Source organism: Melospiza melodia, chromosome 6 (assembly GCF_035770615.1).
Source record: "Melospiza melodia melodia isolate bMelMel2 chromosome 6, bMelMel2.pri, whole genome shotgun sequence".
Taxonomy (NCBI): Eukaryota; Metazoa; Chordata; class Aves; order Passeriformes; family Passerellidae; genus Melospiza; species Melospiza melodia.
In genome coordinates this window covers 51,051,601-51,065,396 of record NC_086199.1, presented here as the reverse complement: position 1 = coordinate 51,065,396, position 13,796 = coordinate 51,051,601, and positions in this window count along the sequence as shown.

Genomic DNA, 13,796 nt, shown 5'->3' with positions numbered 1-13,796 from the left:
TGCTATGATGAGTTTGGATGTGGATGCCAAGAGCAAACCTGCCTGAGTTCAGCTTGGTCACATCCCCTCCACAGGGAATTCTGTGCACCATTCCTGGGAGATCACAGAAGCAAACTTCATTGGGACCAGGCAAATTAAGAACTGCTGTTGATCAATATTTCCTGCCAGACAGAACAATTAAACCCCTCACCAAGGAGCAAGATCAGCTGGCCCTCAGTTAAGAGCGCTTAAGAAGCAAGGATCTGTCAATTATGCCAGAAATAGTTCCAAAAGGAGCACAAACACCACAAACACACATGACAAAAAGGTGAGGCTGCAGAGAGGAGAGGCTGAATGATTTCTGAGCTCAGTTATGGCCTTTGGCTGGGGGCTGCTGCTGCCCCAAGTGCAGCACCTTATCCAACAGTGATGCAATTGTCATGCAAAGTAAATGGAGCATCTCAAGCCATGCCATTTGCTGAAACTGGACATTAAAATACTCAGAGTGATGAATTATTTTAAAACAATTCACTACCTTGCCAGTCCTGATAAAGTTCTCTGTGAATTGTTTTATGTATGTGTTTGAGACAGCAAATAGCAGGAATGGAGCCATGTGTTCTACCAGTTCAATACAGGTTGAATATACCCCTGATAGCAGAGATTACTGATAATCAGAAGGAAAATAGGACTCAGAGGAAGATACATAAATAAATGAGTACCTGAGGAACTTTATCTTAATTTGATTTCCTATCTAATGCCAGTTGTTAATTTTTAACTATGTTCTTTCTGTATATAGCATTATGGTACCCCTTTTAGAAGTATTTTTGCCTTAATTAAAAAGGCTGAAATATTAAAGAAGCTTCTGAAATTGCAGAAGAAGAAATTGCAGCAAGAGCTAGCTTGCCTCAGAACAAAAAACTCCTGCTGCTGTAGGTTATTTGTAGCTTGAACATATCTAGTTCCTACTTCCAAATTTAGGGTGTTTCTTCTGCTTGGTTATGGAGCTGACAGTCTCCTTGCCTTTACTATCATTTAACCAGGTATTCAACACTGCATTTCTCTCTCTCTTTTTTTTTTTTTTTAAGTCAGAATTTTCTAAGGACAATTTAATAATATATTCAATAATCATAGGTGTGTTTATAAGCCACACTTACATGTTACATGTCCATTGTCAAGCTCTATCACCCATTAAACTTTGTCAACTGATGCTGTTTATGGCACCATCAATTATTTATTTTCTTTTTGCAAACTGTCTTGAATTTGGTCTGACTTTGCCTTTGGCAATCTTAAAGTAACTATTCTGAAGTCCCTTTTCCCAGTTAAAATACTGGTATATCATCTGGTTTTCGTCCATTTTATCCATTTTTACAATTCAGTAAAAATGCTACTTGGTCAAAGAATTCTTTAATCATCCCAGCTATACCCCTGAAGTATTGGACTACAATCAAAGCTGAAAATATGGTTTTGTGTATAAAATGAATTACAAGAGGGGCATGTCATCACACAGTGCAAAGAATCAATAATGAAGTGACTGGAAAATTAAAAAATACTATAAATTTCTGCTCTCACTGTGTTGACTGTAGTAAAACCTTCTAACAGCACTGTCTGAGCAGGAAGTCTGGCAGGGCTCACAGTAATCCAGCCTGAGGTAAATAAAGGTGTGGGCAAGTTTCAAAACATCTCAGGTGCTGACAGGGTCAAAGCCTAGGACTCTCCTACAAGTGGTGAAAAGAAAATGTTCAAATGCTTGAAATACTGTTCCTCAATGGGAAAATTAAAAAATAGCACAACAGCCCGAGTCCAAAAGGGTACAGTAGCTGAAAAGTAATTCCATATAAAGAAAAAAAAAATAAAATCAGTAAATTCAGTAAGTGGTTATATTTAGAAGGCCTCAGTGCCAGCTGGGTTTCGGGCAATGAATTGTTGCCAACCCTATTCCTTCTAAAGATATGTCATATCAAAGAGGCAGCTTTTGGTCACCAGAAACAAACACAAGGGTGACCAAGGCTTTGCAGAAGCAGATAGGGAAAGGCTGCACTGGATCATACACAGTAGCTATGCAGGGATCAAAACCTGATATTGTGGATTTCTGTGGCAGAGTTACATCTGCTAGAAGAAATTATTTCATTCACAGGGTTGACACTCTTGGTTCTCACACAGGAAGGCCACATTTACACTGGCCCTAAGCCCATTCACCCTTGAACAAAAATGAGTGCAACACTAATCAGGGCAAAATCAGCACACAGAACATAATGTTTGACTTTGAAAAGCCACAGTGGTGTTTTATGTTTTTTGAAGAATTTAAATCTTCCAGTAACTTGCTGTTAATACTCTGCAACTTTTTCTGAGTTAAGTTCTGTTCTTGTCCCATTGATAGATTTTGTTTGTATAATTTACACAGAATGATTGAGTGGATTAGGGGTCACTGGTTATCCACATGGGAGAAGATTCTTCATCTAGTTAAGGCTTATTCTTGTTCCAAACACTGCTGGATAGGCCAGAACTGGTAATGCATATTGAACAAAGTCCAGCTTGTGAAGAAAGCTGTTTGTGGGACAAGCAAACTACGTTCATTTTGTGCAAATTCACAGAATCACTGGGTTGGGAGAGACCTTCAAGATCATCCAGTCCAACCCAGCCCCAACCCCTCAACTGAACCCTGGCACCCAGTGCCACATCCAGGCTTTGTTAAACACACCCAGGGATGGGGACTGCACCACCTCCCTGGGCAGAACATTCCAGAACTTTATCACCCTTCTGTAAAATACTTTTTCCTAATATCCAACCTGTATTTCCCTTGGCACAACTTGAGACTGTTTGATTACTCAGAACACAGAACAGAAGCTAAACACAGTCTGGGGCCTGATTCTTTTCAAGTCCACAACTCAATGTTCAGGTTTAAGTGTTTATAGTTCAGAAGAAGTAATTTTAGCTGTTTTAAGGAATTAGTATCACCAGGCCAAGACAGCTGTGGTGACACACGTGACATGACAGAATGATGTCTCTGCACAGCAACAGAGCTGTGTCAGCTGGAGATCCTAAATTTAACCCCAACAGCATCAGGTTTCAGATATGCACCAAAACCACCTACATGTCAATATTTATTTGGTCTTTTGGATCTGTAGATACATTTGAAAGGAAGAAAAATGCTCAAGGACAGCAGATGCACCGGGTTCTAATCCCAGTTCCTGTCTGAGTAAACTTGGCTTCTCCTCTCATCTTCTACAGGATGTAAAAGTATTTAGAAATGTTTCTTCTCTGTGAGGAAGGCTTTACTCATGTGATTAGTGGGTTAAGAGGTAAAGATTAATGATTGTAAAGTGCTTTGAAATCCAAGATGAAAGGTAAAGGTATTATGCAAGAATGATTATTTTACACAAGTTAATATCATTTGTTCCTTATGATGTAACATAATGAGGAAGGAAGAATTCTTAAACTAGACACCGAGGTCTGGCAAGGGAACTGGGATTCTGGCTGCCACAGAGTTTTCATGCCCATATGCTACACAGCTACATCACAGACCCTGACCACAAAAGAGAAGTGATGAAAGGGTTTTTTTCCTCTTAGTGTTCTTAGCAGAAGTGATGCGTGTTTGTGATGGGTGTGAAAGTGCTTGGGTACACATGCACACCATATAACACATCATAACAAGGCTATCATCACATCAGACAAGACAACATAATTTCTGTAGGTCTGAAACAAGTGCCAAATCAGATGGGGAAAAAAAATAGCTTTTTTTTCTGCACATAAAGTCTTTCACTGGCTCGCTGCTTTCCTTTTCTGGGCCTCTGTCAGTACAGGACACAAAATAACACTATGTGGACATGCAGCTCTTCTAAGGCGAAAAGAGAATTTTTAATTTCTGACTCTATTATTTATAGATTTTAAAAAGTGACAGTGGATTGGAGGGTGACAGTACCACCTCTCCAATGACACTGGACAAACCAACAGTCCCATCAAATTTCTCTTTTTCTAGAAAAGAATACAAAACAATAAGTTATTTACATAAAGTGTGTGAGAAAGTTTGTTACAAAAATGTGAAGATCAGAAGGCTTAGAAAAACTTTAAAAAATCAGGGCAACAGGCCTCCAGCCTCTCTGGTGCAATAGCAGATTTACAACACAAAAACAAAAAAAGGATTCACCACAAGAAAAAGAGATTTGGGAGGTTTTTTTTGCCTAGTTTTCAATCACCTGGTTCTTGGACCTTCAGGGCACCCCTCTCTCACTGTTGGCTCTATGTCCTGCCATCAGGTGAAAGAAAAAAGAGCCAAATCTCTCCCTGTATCACTTCCCCAGCTCTGCTTGCCACACCTGCGAAACAAAGGGGAGTTTCTCCTGACAAAGGGAAGCAGGGAGGTGAAGTGAAAGGATGCAGGTGGATGGAGGTGATGCTGTCACTGCAGCAGGTGACCCACTTGTGTCACACAGGCACTGGCAAACCCCTGACACCTCTCCAAGACACAGCCTGGATAAGTAAATCCATCTGTGTGCGTGTGCAGCCACAGAGAGGAAATATTTACACTGCTAAGCATTTGGACGATGGAAGCATAAACAAAGAGAAGGCTGCTGGAGCCACTGGAACCCATCAGAGGGGTGCCAGCCCCAGCAGGGTGAGCTGCTCCACATAATGTGCCCTGGATGTGTCAGACACTGGGCAAACCTTACCTTCAGCAAGCACTGAAGGCAGCATTTTAATCCCTTTAGTATGGCTCTGGTACACTGATCACCAAAATCTAGGGCAGGCCTCTGAAGTAGCTGGATCAGGCTCTAATACTCCCTTAGATCATAATCCTGCAAAGATTTAACATTTGCAAATAATTTTATCATGTGAGTGGTTAAAAGGGATGTTGGAGGAACTGGGTCAGAACTGGAAAATTCAACAAATTCCAACTTTGGTTATATCCATCAAGGATACAGCAGAAATGAGGAAAATTCAGGGTGGCTGCTGAGAGAACCTGACTATTAGGAAGGCAGCATTTCAAGCCTTAGATATCAGCTTAAATTCACCCACAAACATTCACTCCTATCAGCCTCAAAGGATTTTAATCAGCATGCAAAGCTAAGTAAATCTGCAAGAGATAGGGACTGGGCTATAGCAGTCTTTCTCTTGACACAAATATTCTGCACTTTGCCCTGACCCCATGCCTATTTTAGTGCTTTACCACTTTTGTTGCTAAGCTTCCTTTTTTTCAGCCTTCATCCTCCAAACTGGACACCTCAGCATACAAATGCTGTGAGGCTTTTACCTGCAACAGCCATCAAGATAACACTAGAAATAGGAGAGCTGAAAGAGAGAAGCTGCTCTCTAATTTAAAAGCTGAGCAATGAGTGCTTGCAGCCCTCAGCTGAGCTACCTTACCACCTGAAAAATTCTGGCTGTGGATTTGGCCTCTTGCCTTCTGTGTAAAGCACTGGAAGTTTAATTTACGGGAAAATAGTTGCATTTCTTGAACAAGTTTTGTGTGGTTATTGTGGGAGGGAGAAGGAAACTGAGCAGAAGAAAAAAATATATTCTAAAAAATTGGGCAGATTACAGATGTGTCAGGTGAGAAGTATTTGTTTAGTCACTGCTAGGTTTGATATTGGATAATTGAAAAATGTATCAAATTTTCCATGAATATTTCTGCCTGGGGATCTGCTACAGCCCTGCTGTGTTTAGGCACGTGTTTGTCATTAGAAAGCCTCTGCCCTGCTGCTTACACACCTTCTCTCACAGGGAGAATAAACACTCACAGAAAAATTAAAAGTGTTCTGGAAACAAAATAGGAAGAAAATATCTTTTTAATTTTTTTTTACTTTTTTGCTGCAATAAAAATGAGACCAGGAAAAAACCCAACAGTAATTAATGCTGGTTTTGTAGATCAGTGTGTAATTAAGATTCAGATACCAGAGGAAGAAAAACTGGGTAAGACCAGAGTATGAACAGTAAGTTCATCAATTCCTGCTGGTCAGAAAATGTGTGATTGTTCAAGTACTGAACAGTGCAGTATCAAGGAACAAGCTTTAGCATGTCATTAAGAATCTAACTTAGTTCAGACTCTGTCCTTTATTTATAAAATCATCTATTTGATAAATCACAAGGCAGAAGTGCTTGCCCTGGTGAGGGAACAGTTGGGGCAGATGTTTCTGTAGAGGACATCACTTCCTGCTGTCCTCCTTAGCTCATTTCCAGTCCTTGTGCAATGAGCCAACTCTGCTCTGACAGGCTGCAGAGACACAGTAAAACTCAGCTGATGAAATCAAAACTGTTTTACAGCAGCGTGTCCCTGCTCCCACAGCAGGTTCACAGCTAAATGTGTCCTCTGTGCTTGCTTCTGTACTGATTCCAGTCCTAATAAACAAATAAAATTCCCCCTCTCTCATTACAGGAGGTTTGGTGCAAAATTCAAGGTTTTCAACAAGCCTTCACATCAAAGTAGCTTATTAAAAGCTTCAATCCTAAGGTCTTGAAAAGCTGCATGAGCCAGAAATACAGGAGCGGAGACTAAAATAAAAAAATGTCATAATATAATAAAAGAACTGACCTTGCTAAATTACATCTTAGTCTTCAAGTTCCCATAGGTACTTAATTCCTTGCAGACTGAAGGTCTATAGTAGTTCTTTCCCAGTCTGTCAAAAAAGTTTCCAAAATTTAGTTTAGACAAGTGAAAAATCAAGGCACTAATTGAAGCATCTTTCTACACTTTCTGTCAGCAGAGAAGGATATGTTACCGTTGTTTACTGCACAGAATTCTGTGTTAATTAGGTTAGAACTGACAACTTGAGTGCAAAGTTATTTGTGTAAAAGAAAGGTGATAGGGTATAAAAATAGGCTGCTGTTTTCAAGCCACCCAGCAGTTGGGAAAAAAAAATTAAAACTCTTTTCCAAGTAAAACCTTGAAGTGTTGAGGGTTTTTTTACAATTCTATAGCTAATAAAAAAAGTATTTTTAAAAAGCTATACAAATTCTATTTTTTTCCAGTCATTCTTTAAAATACTGTGTTCATTGTAGGTGTTTCCTAGTAACTAAAGGCCACACTCATTAAGTAGCTCTGATATTCCTGGTTTAGAAAAACTCATAAGCAGGAGATCATCTGACCAGCCCATAAATACATTTAATTTTTATAATAATTGGCTAAATTATTAGTCACATTTCAAGATATGTTGAAAACTACCATGTGCCTAAGACAGCACAGTCAGTAAGTATGCCTAAATAGTCATTAAATTCCTAATCCAGAATGTTTCAGTATCCTATCTTGTTGCTTGCCTGCTAACAAACAACAAGAAAATATGTGCATTAAATATCATTGATCCCAAGCATTTGATAATCATGGCCCTTGTCTGAGGCTTTCTGATAATAAATGTGCCTGTAATTTGCTTTTCACATAAAACTGAGCAGGTTATTAAGTGCTTTTCAGCAACCACAGCTTAATAGGTAAGGTATTTTCATATTTATTTTTAACTCAAAAAAAATCCAGAAGCTGGAGCTCAACAAAAAACAGACCACCAAAAATCATGACACTCCCATGACATTGTGAAAATCCATTGACAAGACATGGAAAAATGAACTGATGCAGGGGGTTTTAAAAAGCTGCTTATTTATTTTCATCCTGGCATGGCAAATAGACCTATCCAACAATTTTAGCAGGCATGATAAAAGGCTCTTTTATCAAAAGGAATTAAGGCAAGGCAGGCAGGGTATAAAACAGAGTCCTGAGACATCAAAAGGAAAAAAAGAAACTATTTGTTGGCCTGCAGGAAAAGCAAAAGCTCATTTAACTAAGCAGGTAGGGAGCTTGAGAAGTTCCATCCGTGGTACAGTTTATCTTGTGTGGAAGCCCAGGGCACCACAGGGAATATTACTCTCTCTGCTCTGGGTGCCCTGACCCCCAGGGCAGCACTGACTCTGACCCTCATCCATGGAGAAAGTTTCCCAGACTTCAGGACAGACTGGAATCCACAAGAGTGTGAAACAGATTATAGAGAGCAGTGTGGGTGTATCACTGGGTGAGAAATTCAGGTTTTGGGGTTTTTAGTACATTGTGGATGGAAGCAACATGGAGGGCACAGGGTGTCATCCTGGGTTTCTTCTTCATGCTACTTCTTCCTTCTTCTCCATGGGTTTGGGTGGCATTTTGTGATTGGGCAGGAAAGTCCCCATTGCAGCTCTTTGGGATCAGTTATTGGGTTAAAAGGGAAAATAATCCAGGTGTCAGTTCTTAATTGGATAGTTTAGTCTTAAAAGACCTTGTACCAAGAGATTGTTGGCCATTTTGTGCCTTCTAATGAAAAGCTGCTGAGCTCACAGTAGTGAGACTGTTTCACTGATAAGAAATAACAAACACCTGAGTCTGAACATGAATTACTGTCTCAAGTGCCTTCAGACCCAGAGAAACCCACAACTGGCTCCCCCACATTCTTGGCTCCAGCTGTCTGGCTGGGCATGCACACAAGGACAGGCTGTTATATTTCATATTTCTAGAGTCCCATACTGTCGCAATCATATTTCTAAAGTCTTGTACCTTCTTGGCAATATTCCTTGGGGGCAGTTCTTCACAGCACAGACTTCTTCTGCTCACTGCTGCTTCCTAGTGAGGGCTCCTTCCAGACTCTCCCTGACTGGCCAAGCCCACCCCCTTTTATCACAGTTATCTTCACTGGCTACAGCTGCAGCCCAATTAGGGACATCGCAGCTGCAGCCCATGAAGAACAACCAGGGCTTATCAGGGCAAGGCCTATATACAGATATTCAAATACAATACAGATATTCAAATACAATACAGATATTTTACTAGGACTCCTACTACAACAGGCGGCCACCCTCTGTTCCCTGCTGCAGCCACACAGCCCAGGCTGAGCAGCCAAAGCAGAGCCAGAGCTGAAGCAGGCACTGCTCTTGTACCTCCCTGTCCATGTGGATCTGAGAGCCAGCAGTGTTCATGCTGCCTTTCCTCCTTGCTGCATCCCAGGCCATTGCTGTAAGGCACATGCAAGGCTCTGTGCAAAGGAGAACAAGGGTTCTGTGAGGATTTCAGTGATCTGCCCAGTTCCCTGCAGAGCTGCTGTCGAGGGGAGCTGTGAGTGCTCATCCAGCTGTGCTCCAGCCCCGTCCTCACACCTTCACCACAGCTGGATTTCACAAGAGCCCCCGGGGCAGAGTGCAGCCACTGGGTTTCAAAACACTTGCAGAATGTTTGGGCCTAATTCTTTGGGGAGGATTTAATTTTCTTAATGAGTCTGAGTAAAATCATTAGCTTTCAGTGTGGTACAGGGAATACTTTGGGAGATTTTATGAGGTATGCTTCAGCACAGCACAAGAAGACAAAGTCACACCAGTTGGACATGTGATCTCAGAACACAGCAAGCTGTTTTTCTAATATCTCTACTGCACAGTATGTTTTAAAATACTGAGCAAACCAATCACACTGATTGATTTTACTACACCAGAAATCATACACAATTTTTTTCTTTACAATGTAATTGATATTCCTTTTTGTGTCATGATTTTACCATAAAGACCCATACTGAAGTGTCTTTATCCCTGGAATCAAGTAAGGAATTATTATGGAAAGTGGACAAGTGGGAATCTTACACCTTTGGAGCCAGGTCCTTCTCAGTGTTCCCTCAGCACATGCCATTTTCTGTGCGGATCGGCTGTTTGTCTCTGCCCGGACACGCATAGGATGGGTCTGGGGCAGCCCGCGCTTCAAAGGACGAGTCTGGACTCTTCAGATTTTCAGTCTTCGGATTTTATTTCTTATTTCTTATTATTTCTTTTATTATTTTATTATTTTATTTATTATTTCTTATCTATAGAATTTTCTTTCTGCCCGACAGAGGTCTGACCAGCAAGGCAGCCAAGGGCACTCTGACCTCCCACTGTGCGGTCGTCTATTTTTATACTAAAAACTACGTACATCATATTTACCTTTATTTCCCAATACCTTTCACCCATATTAGCAAGTGCACCTTCACCATGGAGCAATCCCAGAGTGCCAACATCACCACAGAAAATGGATGACAAGAAGAAGAAAGAAGAAGGACAAGACACGCCCTGATCCCTCCATCTTGTCTCCATAACCCCCCTGTACCAAAACCCTAAAATCTATATTTGATTCTGTAAATACATCATTCTTACACCATTCATCCCCAAGTGACTCTGATGTCCTCAAACAGGTGGCACATCCCTCGAAGGGTCAAAGTCAAGCCAACAGGTATTTTGGCTAACATTCCAGGATCTCCGAGCACCCCAAGGGTTGTCTCGGTAACTCTGGACATCGGGAGTGATGTGCTGAGTTCCTACAATTTTCTTGCTCTGTGTCAGTGGCCCAAGATACAGAAGCTGCTCTCTGGAAAATGACTGTGCCTACATGAATTGCATGGGCCATGAGTCCAGCACCTCTGGGCTCCAGGTAAGGCAGCATGGCTGGGTTGTGTCACTCTCCACATCATTGAGTCACCCCTGTGACACTTTCCCTGGTGACACTCCCGCTGCGCCACCTGCCTGGCCTCGCTCAGCAGAGCGCGGCTTGTGCAAGCAGCAGATGCTGCAATCTCCCAGTGGGAAGCAGGAGGCCCATGGCAGCAGTGGCACCCTGCAGAACAGGGCAAAGCACTCCCAGAACCAGCCCTGAGTACAGCCTGCTGTAAGAACCAGCCCTCCTGCAGTTTATTCCTCATTGCCTCGTGCCTGGCAGCAAAGAACGTGACCCCTGCAAATCAGCCCTGACTTGGGTGGCAGGGAGCCACAGGAAAGGTGGCACTTCAGGCTAGCACTCCCTTCCCCCCGTTCTAACCCTTATCATCAAATAGCAAAAAGAATGAAAACAAACTGTGGCTGCAGCCAATGGTGCATTACATTTTCTGTTCTCACCAGCACATTTTGCAGGTCACTGTTTGGCCAGTGAATCGTAACACGGTGTTCCTTCACCACTTCCCCCTTGCGCCTCTTTTTAAATTTGAAAACAGGTATCTTCTTCCAAGCTAAATACTTTTAACTGCTGGACTTCACAGAAAAAGAAGGTCACAAGCTGACTCATCAGCAGGCTGGACTCTTGAGGAGCCTGGACAGGACATCAGGGCACGTAAGTTATAAATGCCAGGTACAGAGATACTCACCACCCAGGGAAACAGGTGTGTGTGTTCTTAAGGTTTCCTGTGATTTATGAAGTAATAAACATATTATGCCAGGCCAAAATGTCCTGGGCCTGATTTTCCACTGCTTATGATCATGTACATGTGTTTGCATCTTCTACAGCCCATGCACGGAGTAAGCTTTCAAATAAATCAGAGTAGAAGGGGTCATGTCTCTTGGTGTGAGGCATAAACACACAACTGTTGACTTTTAGAAGCTGACCTGCTAAGTTCACTGTGAGTGAGAGGGACAGTTGCTAAGAAGAGTCTAAGACTTTATGCAAACAATTTGTATTCCAAGCATTCAAAATACAGAAAAAAATCTCCTTTGCAATTACTATTTGGCACCACCAGCTGGATGTTCTAAGGAACTAAAATCAAGATTTTTTTTTTTTTTTTGTACTGCTTAAAACTGGAAATACCAGCAGTGTGATCCTGTGGTTTATAGTTCTGTACTTTATTTTGCCTTGCTGGTAATGTATAAATAGCCGGTCCTTCTGCACAAGAAGGGGACCCTGCAAGAAACAGAGGCAAAGATTCTGTTCAGACCCTGCAAGAACAGAGGAAAGCTGTTAGAAATCAACTTATCAGCTCACAGGATTTTTTTACAAAGGCCAAATTTACATTTTTTTACTCTTACAAGTACTTGGCATGTTTCATTTCTTCAGTGTAATATATAAGGTGAGTAAAGTAGAAGCAAAACACATCCTTCCATTTCTTTCTGTACACAGGATGTACCAGAAGTGTGTGAGCTGAGGGATGCACAACCTCAGTCTTCAGTGAAGAACAATACATCATGTGTTCATCATCATCATCATGTGTTCATCAGTTGTCCAGCAGTGTTCTGCTGCCCTTATCCCTCTGCCAGGGTTGATAAATGCCATGAAAGGAAATTGAAGTGACCTCCTGCAGATTCAGAACAGGTGTGGTGGTGGCAGGAGATTGGATCTCTCCTCCCGGTGCTGGAGCCAAAACTCCTGCACCCAAATGTCTGATTTGTCTGGAACTGGGTCCTCCTCTCTGCTTTGGAAGGTGAGGTGGTTCTGCTGCAAGCACAGCGAGAGAGGGGTGAGCAGCTGCATGAGATGACAAGTTTTATGTCCAGGGAGCTCAATGTCACCGTCCCTCCTCACAGTGACTCTTGGTGTGACCCTGAAGTTTTCAGGATGATTTCCCCTGTCAAATTTGCAGGGCACCCCCGACAAAGGAAGGAAATGATGAGGAGGGCTCCACTGATATTCAGAAGGCTAATTAATTACTTTGTTATACTATATTATTCTATACTATATTATATTATGTTACATCTAAACATTATTCTATACTATGTTACATTGCATTTTATCTAAACTGAATCTGCCAAGCACTCACTCTGCTCACAGTGCCCAGAATCTCGTGGCTGTCACCCACAATCCTGACACACACACCTGGTCCGGACAGGCCAAGGGAACAGAACACCCTCACTGTGGGTGAACAATCTCCACATTGCATTCTGCTGTGGCACAAACACAGGCACAGCAAAGATTCACAGGATCACAGAATAATGAGGTTGGAAGAGACCTTGAAGATCATTGAGTCCAACCTGTGCCCTAACACCTCAACTAGAGACATGGCACCAAGTGCCATGTCCAGGCTTTTTTTAAGCACATCCAGAGATGGTGATTCTACCACCTCCCTGGGAAGAGCATTCCAGTACTTTATTATTCTTTCAGTGAAATTTTTTTTCCTAATACCCAACCTATCCCTTCCCTGCTGTAGCTTGAGCCTGTGTCCTCTGGTTCTGTCAGACCAACCCCACCTGTCTGCAGCCTCCCTTCAGGAAGGCGTAGAGAGCAATAAGGTCACCTCTAAGGTTCCTCTTCTCCAGGCTAAACAGTCCCAGCTCCCTCAAACATTCCTCACAGGGTTTGTGTTCCCACCCCCTCACCAGCTTTGTTGCCTCCTCTGGACGTGTTCAAGCATCTCAAATGAGATAAGAATTGTTTTTCCTTTCCCTGAGGTTCAGACAATGTGAAACCCAGAAATCCTTGGGAAAAACTGTGCCTTGCTTTTCCCTGTGAGGAGAAATGTGGCGACATTCCCCTCCTCAGGCTGAGCTGCAGGCACACACCCCACTCTGCAGCCCTGAGGAAGCAGCTCAAGTGGCACGGTGACAAGGACTGGGGATGGAAAAGGATTAGAGAGGCTGAGTCAGTCATCATAAGCAATGATTAACTTCGGGGTTCTCTGCTTTTGGCATCCAGATCATGTAGAATCATGGGATTAGTGCAGTGCCGGCCAGCCTCGTGTCTCTGGGCCCTTCCCTTCATAGCAGGCACGAGGAGGAGACCTACCCAGCCAGCAGAGGAAGAGGTGAAAGCTGAAAATGCACAACAGCTATTCACAGTAACTTCTGCCTCACTGCAAGCACTGCTGTAGCTGTAAACAAATAAACTATAAAATTTGGCACAAGAGGGGCCCAGGACTGGAATAGCAGGAATGCTGCAGATCAAGATTGATGTGCACTGGCAGAGCTACCCAGAGAAACATGCATGGCACCTGTCCCCATGGTGCCTGCCTTGAGCTAGGGATACTAATCCCCTGCTTTCACAGCCACAGAGCTCAAACCTGCTGGTTAAAACAACACCTTGGGCGCTGGAAAACGTTTTGAGGGAGATTTTGGTGAGAAGGAAAAACATGAGTAAGCAATATGTACTCATAAGTGTG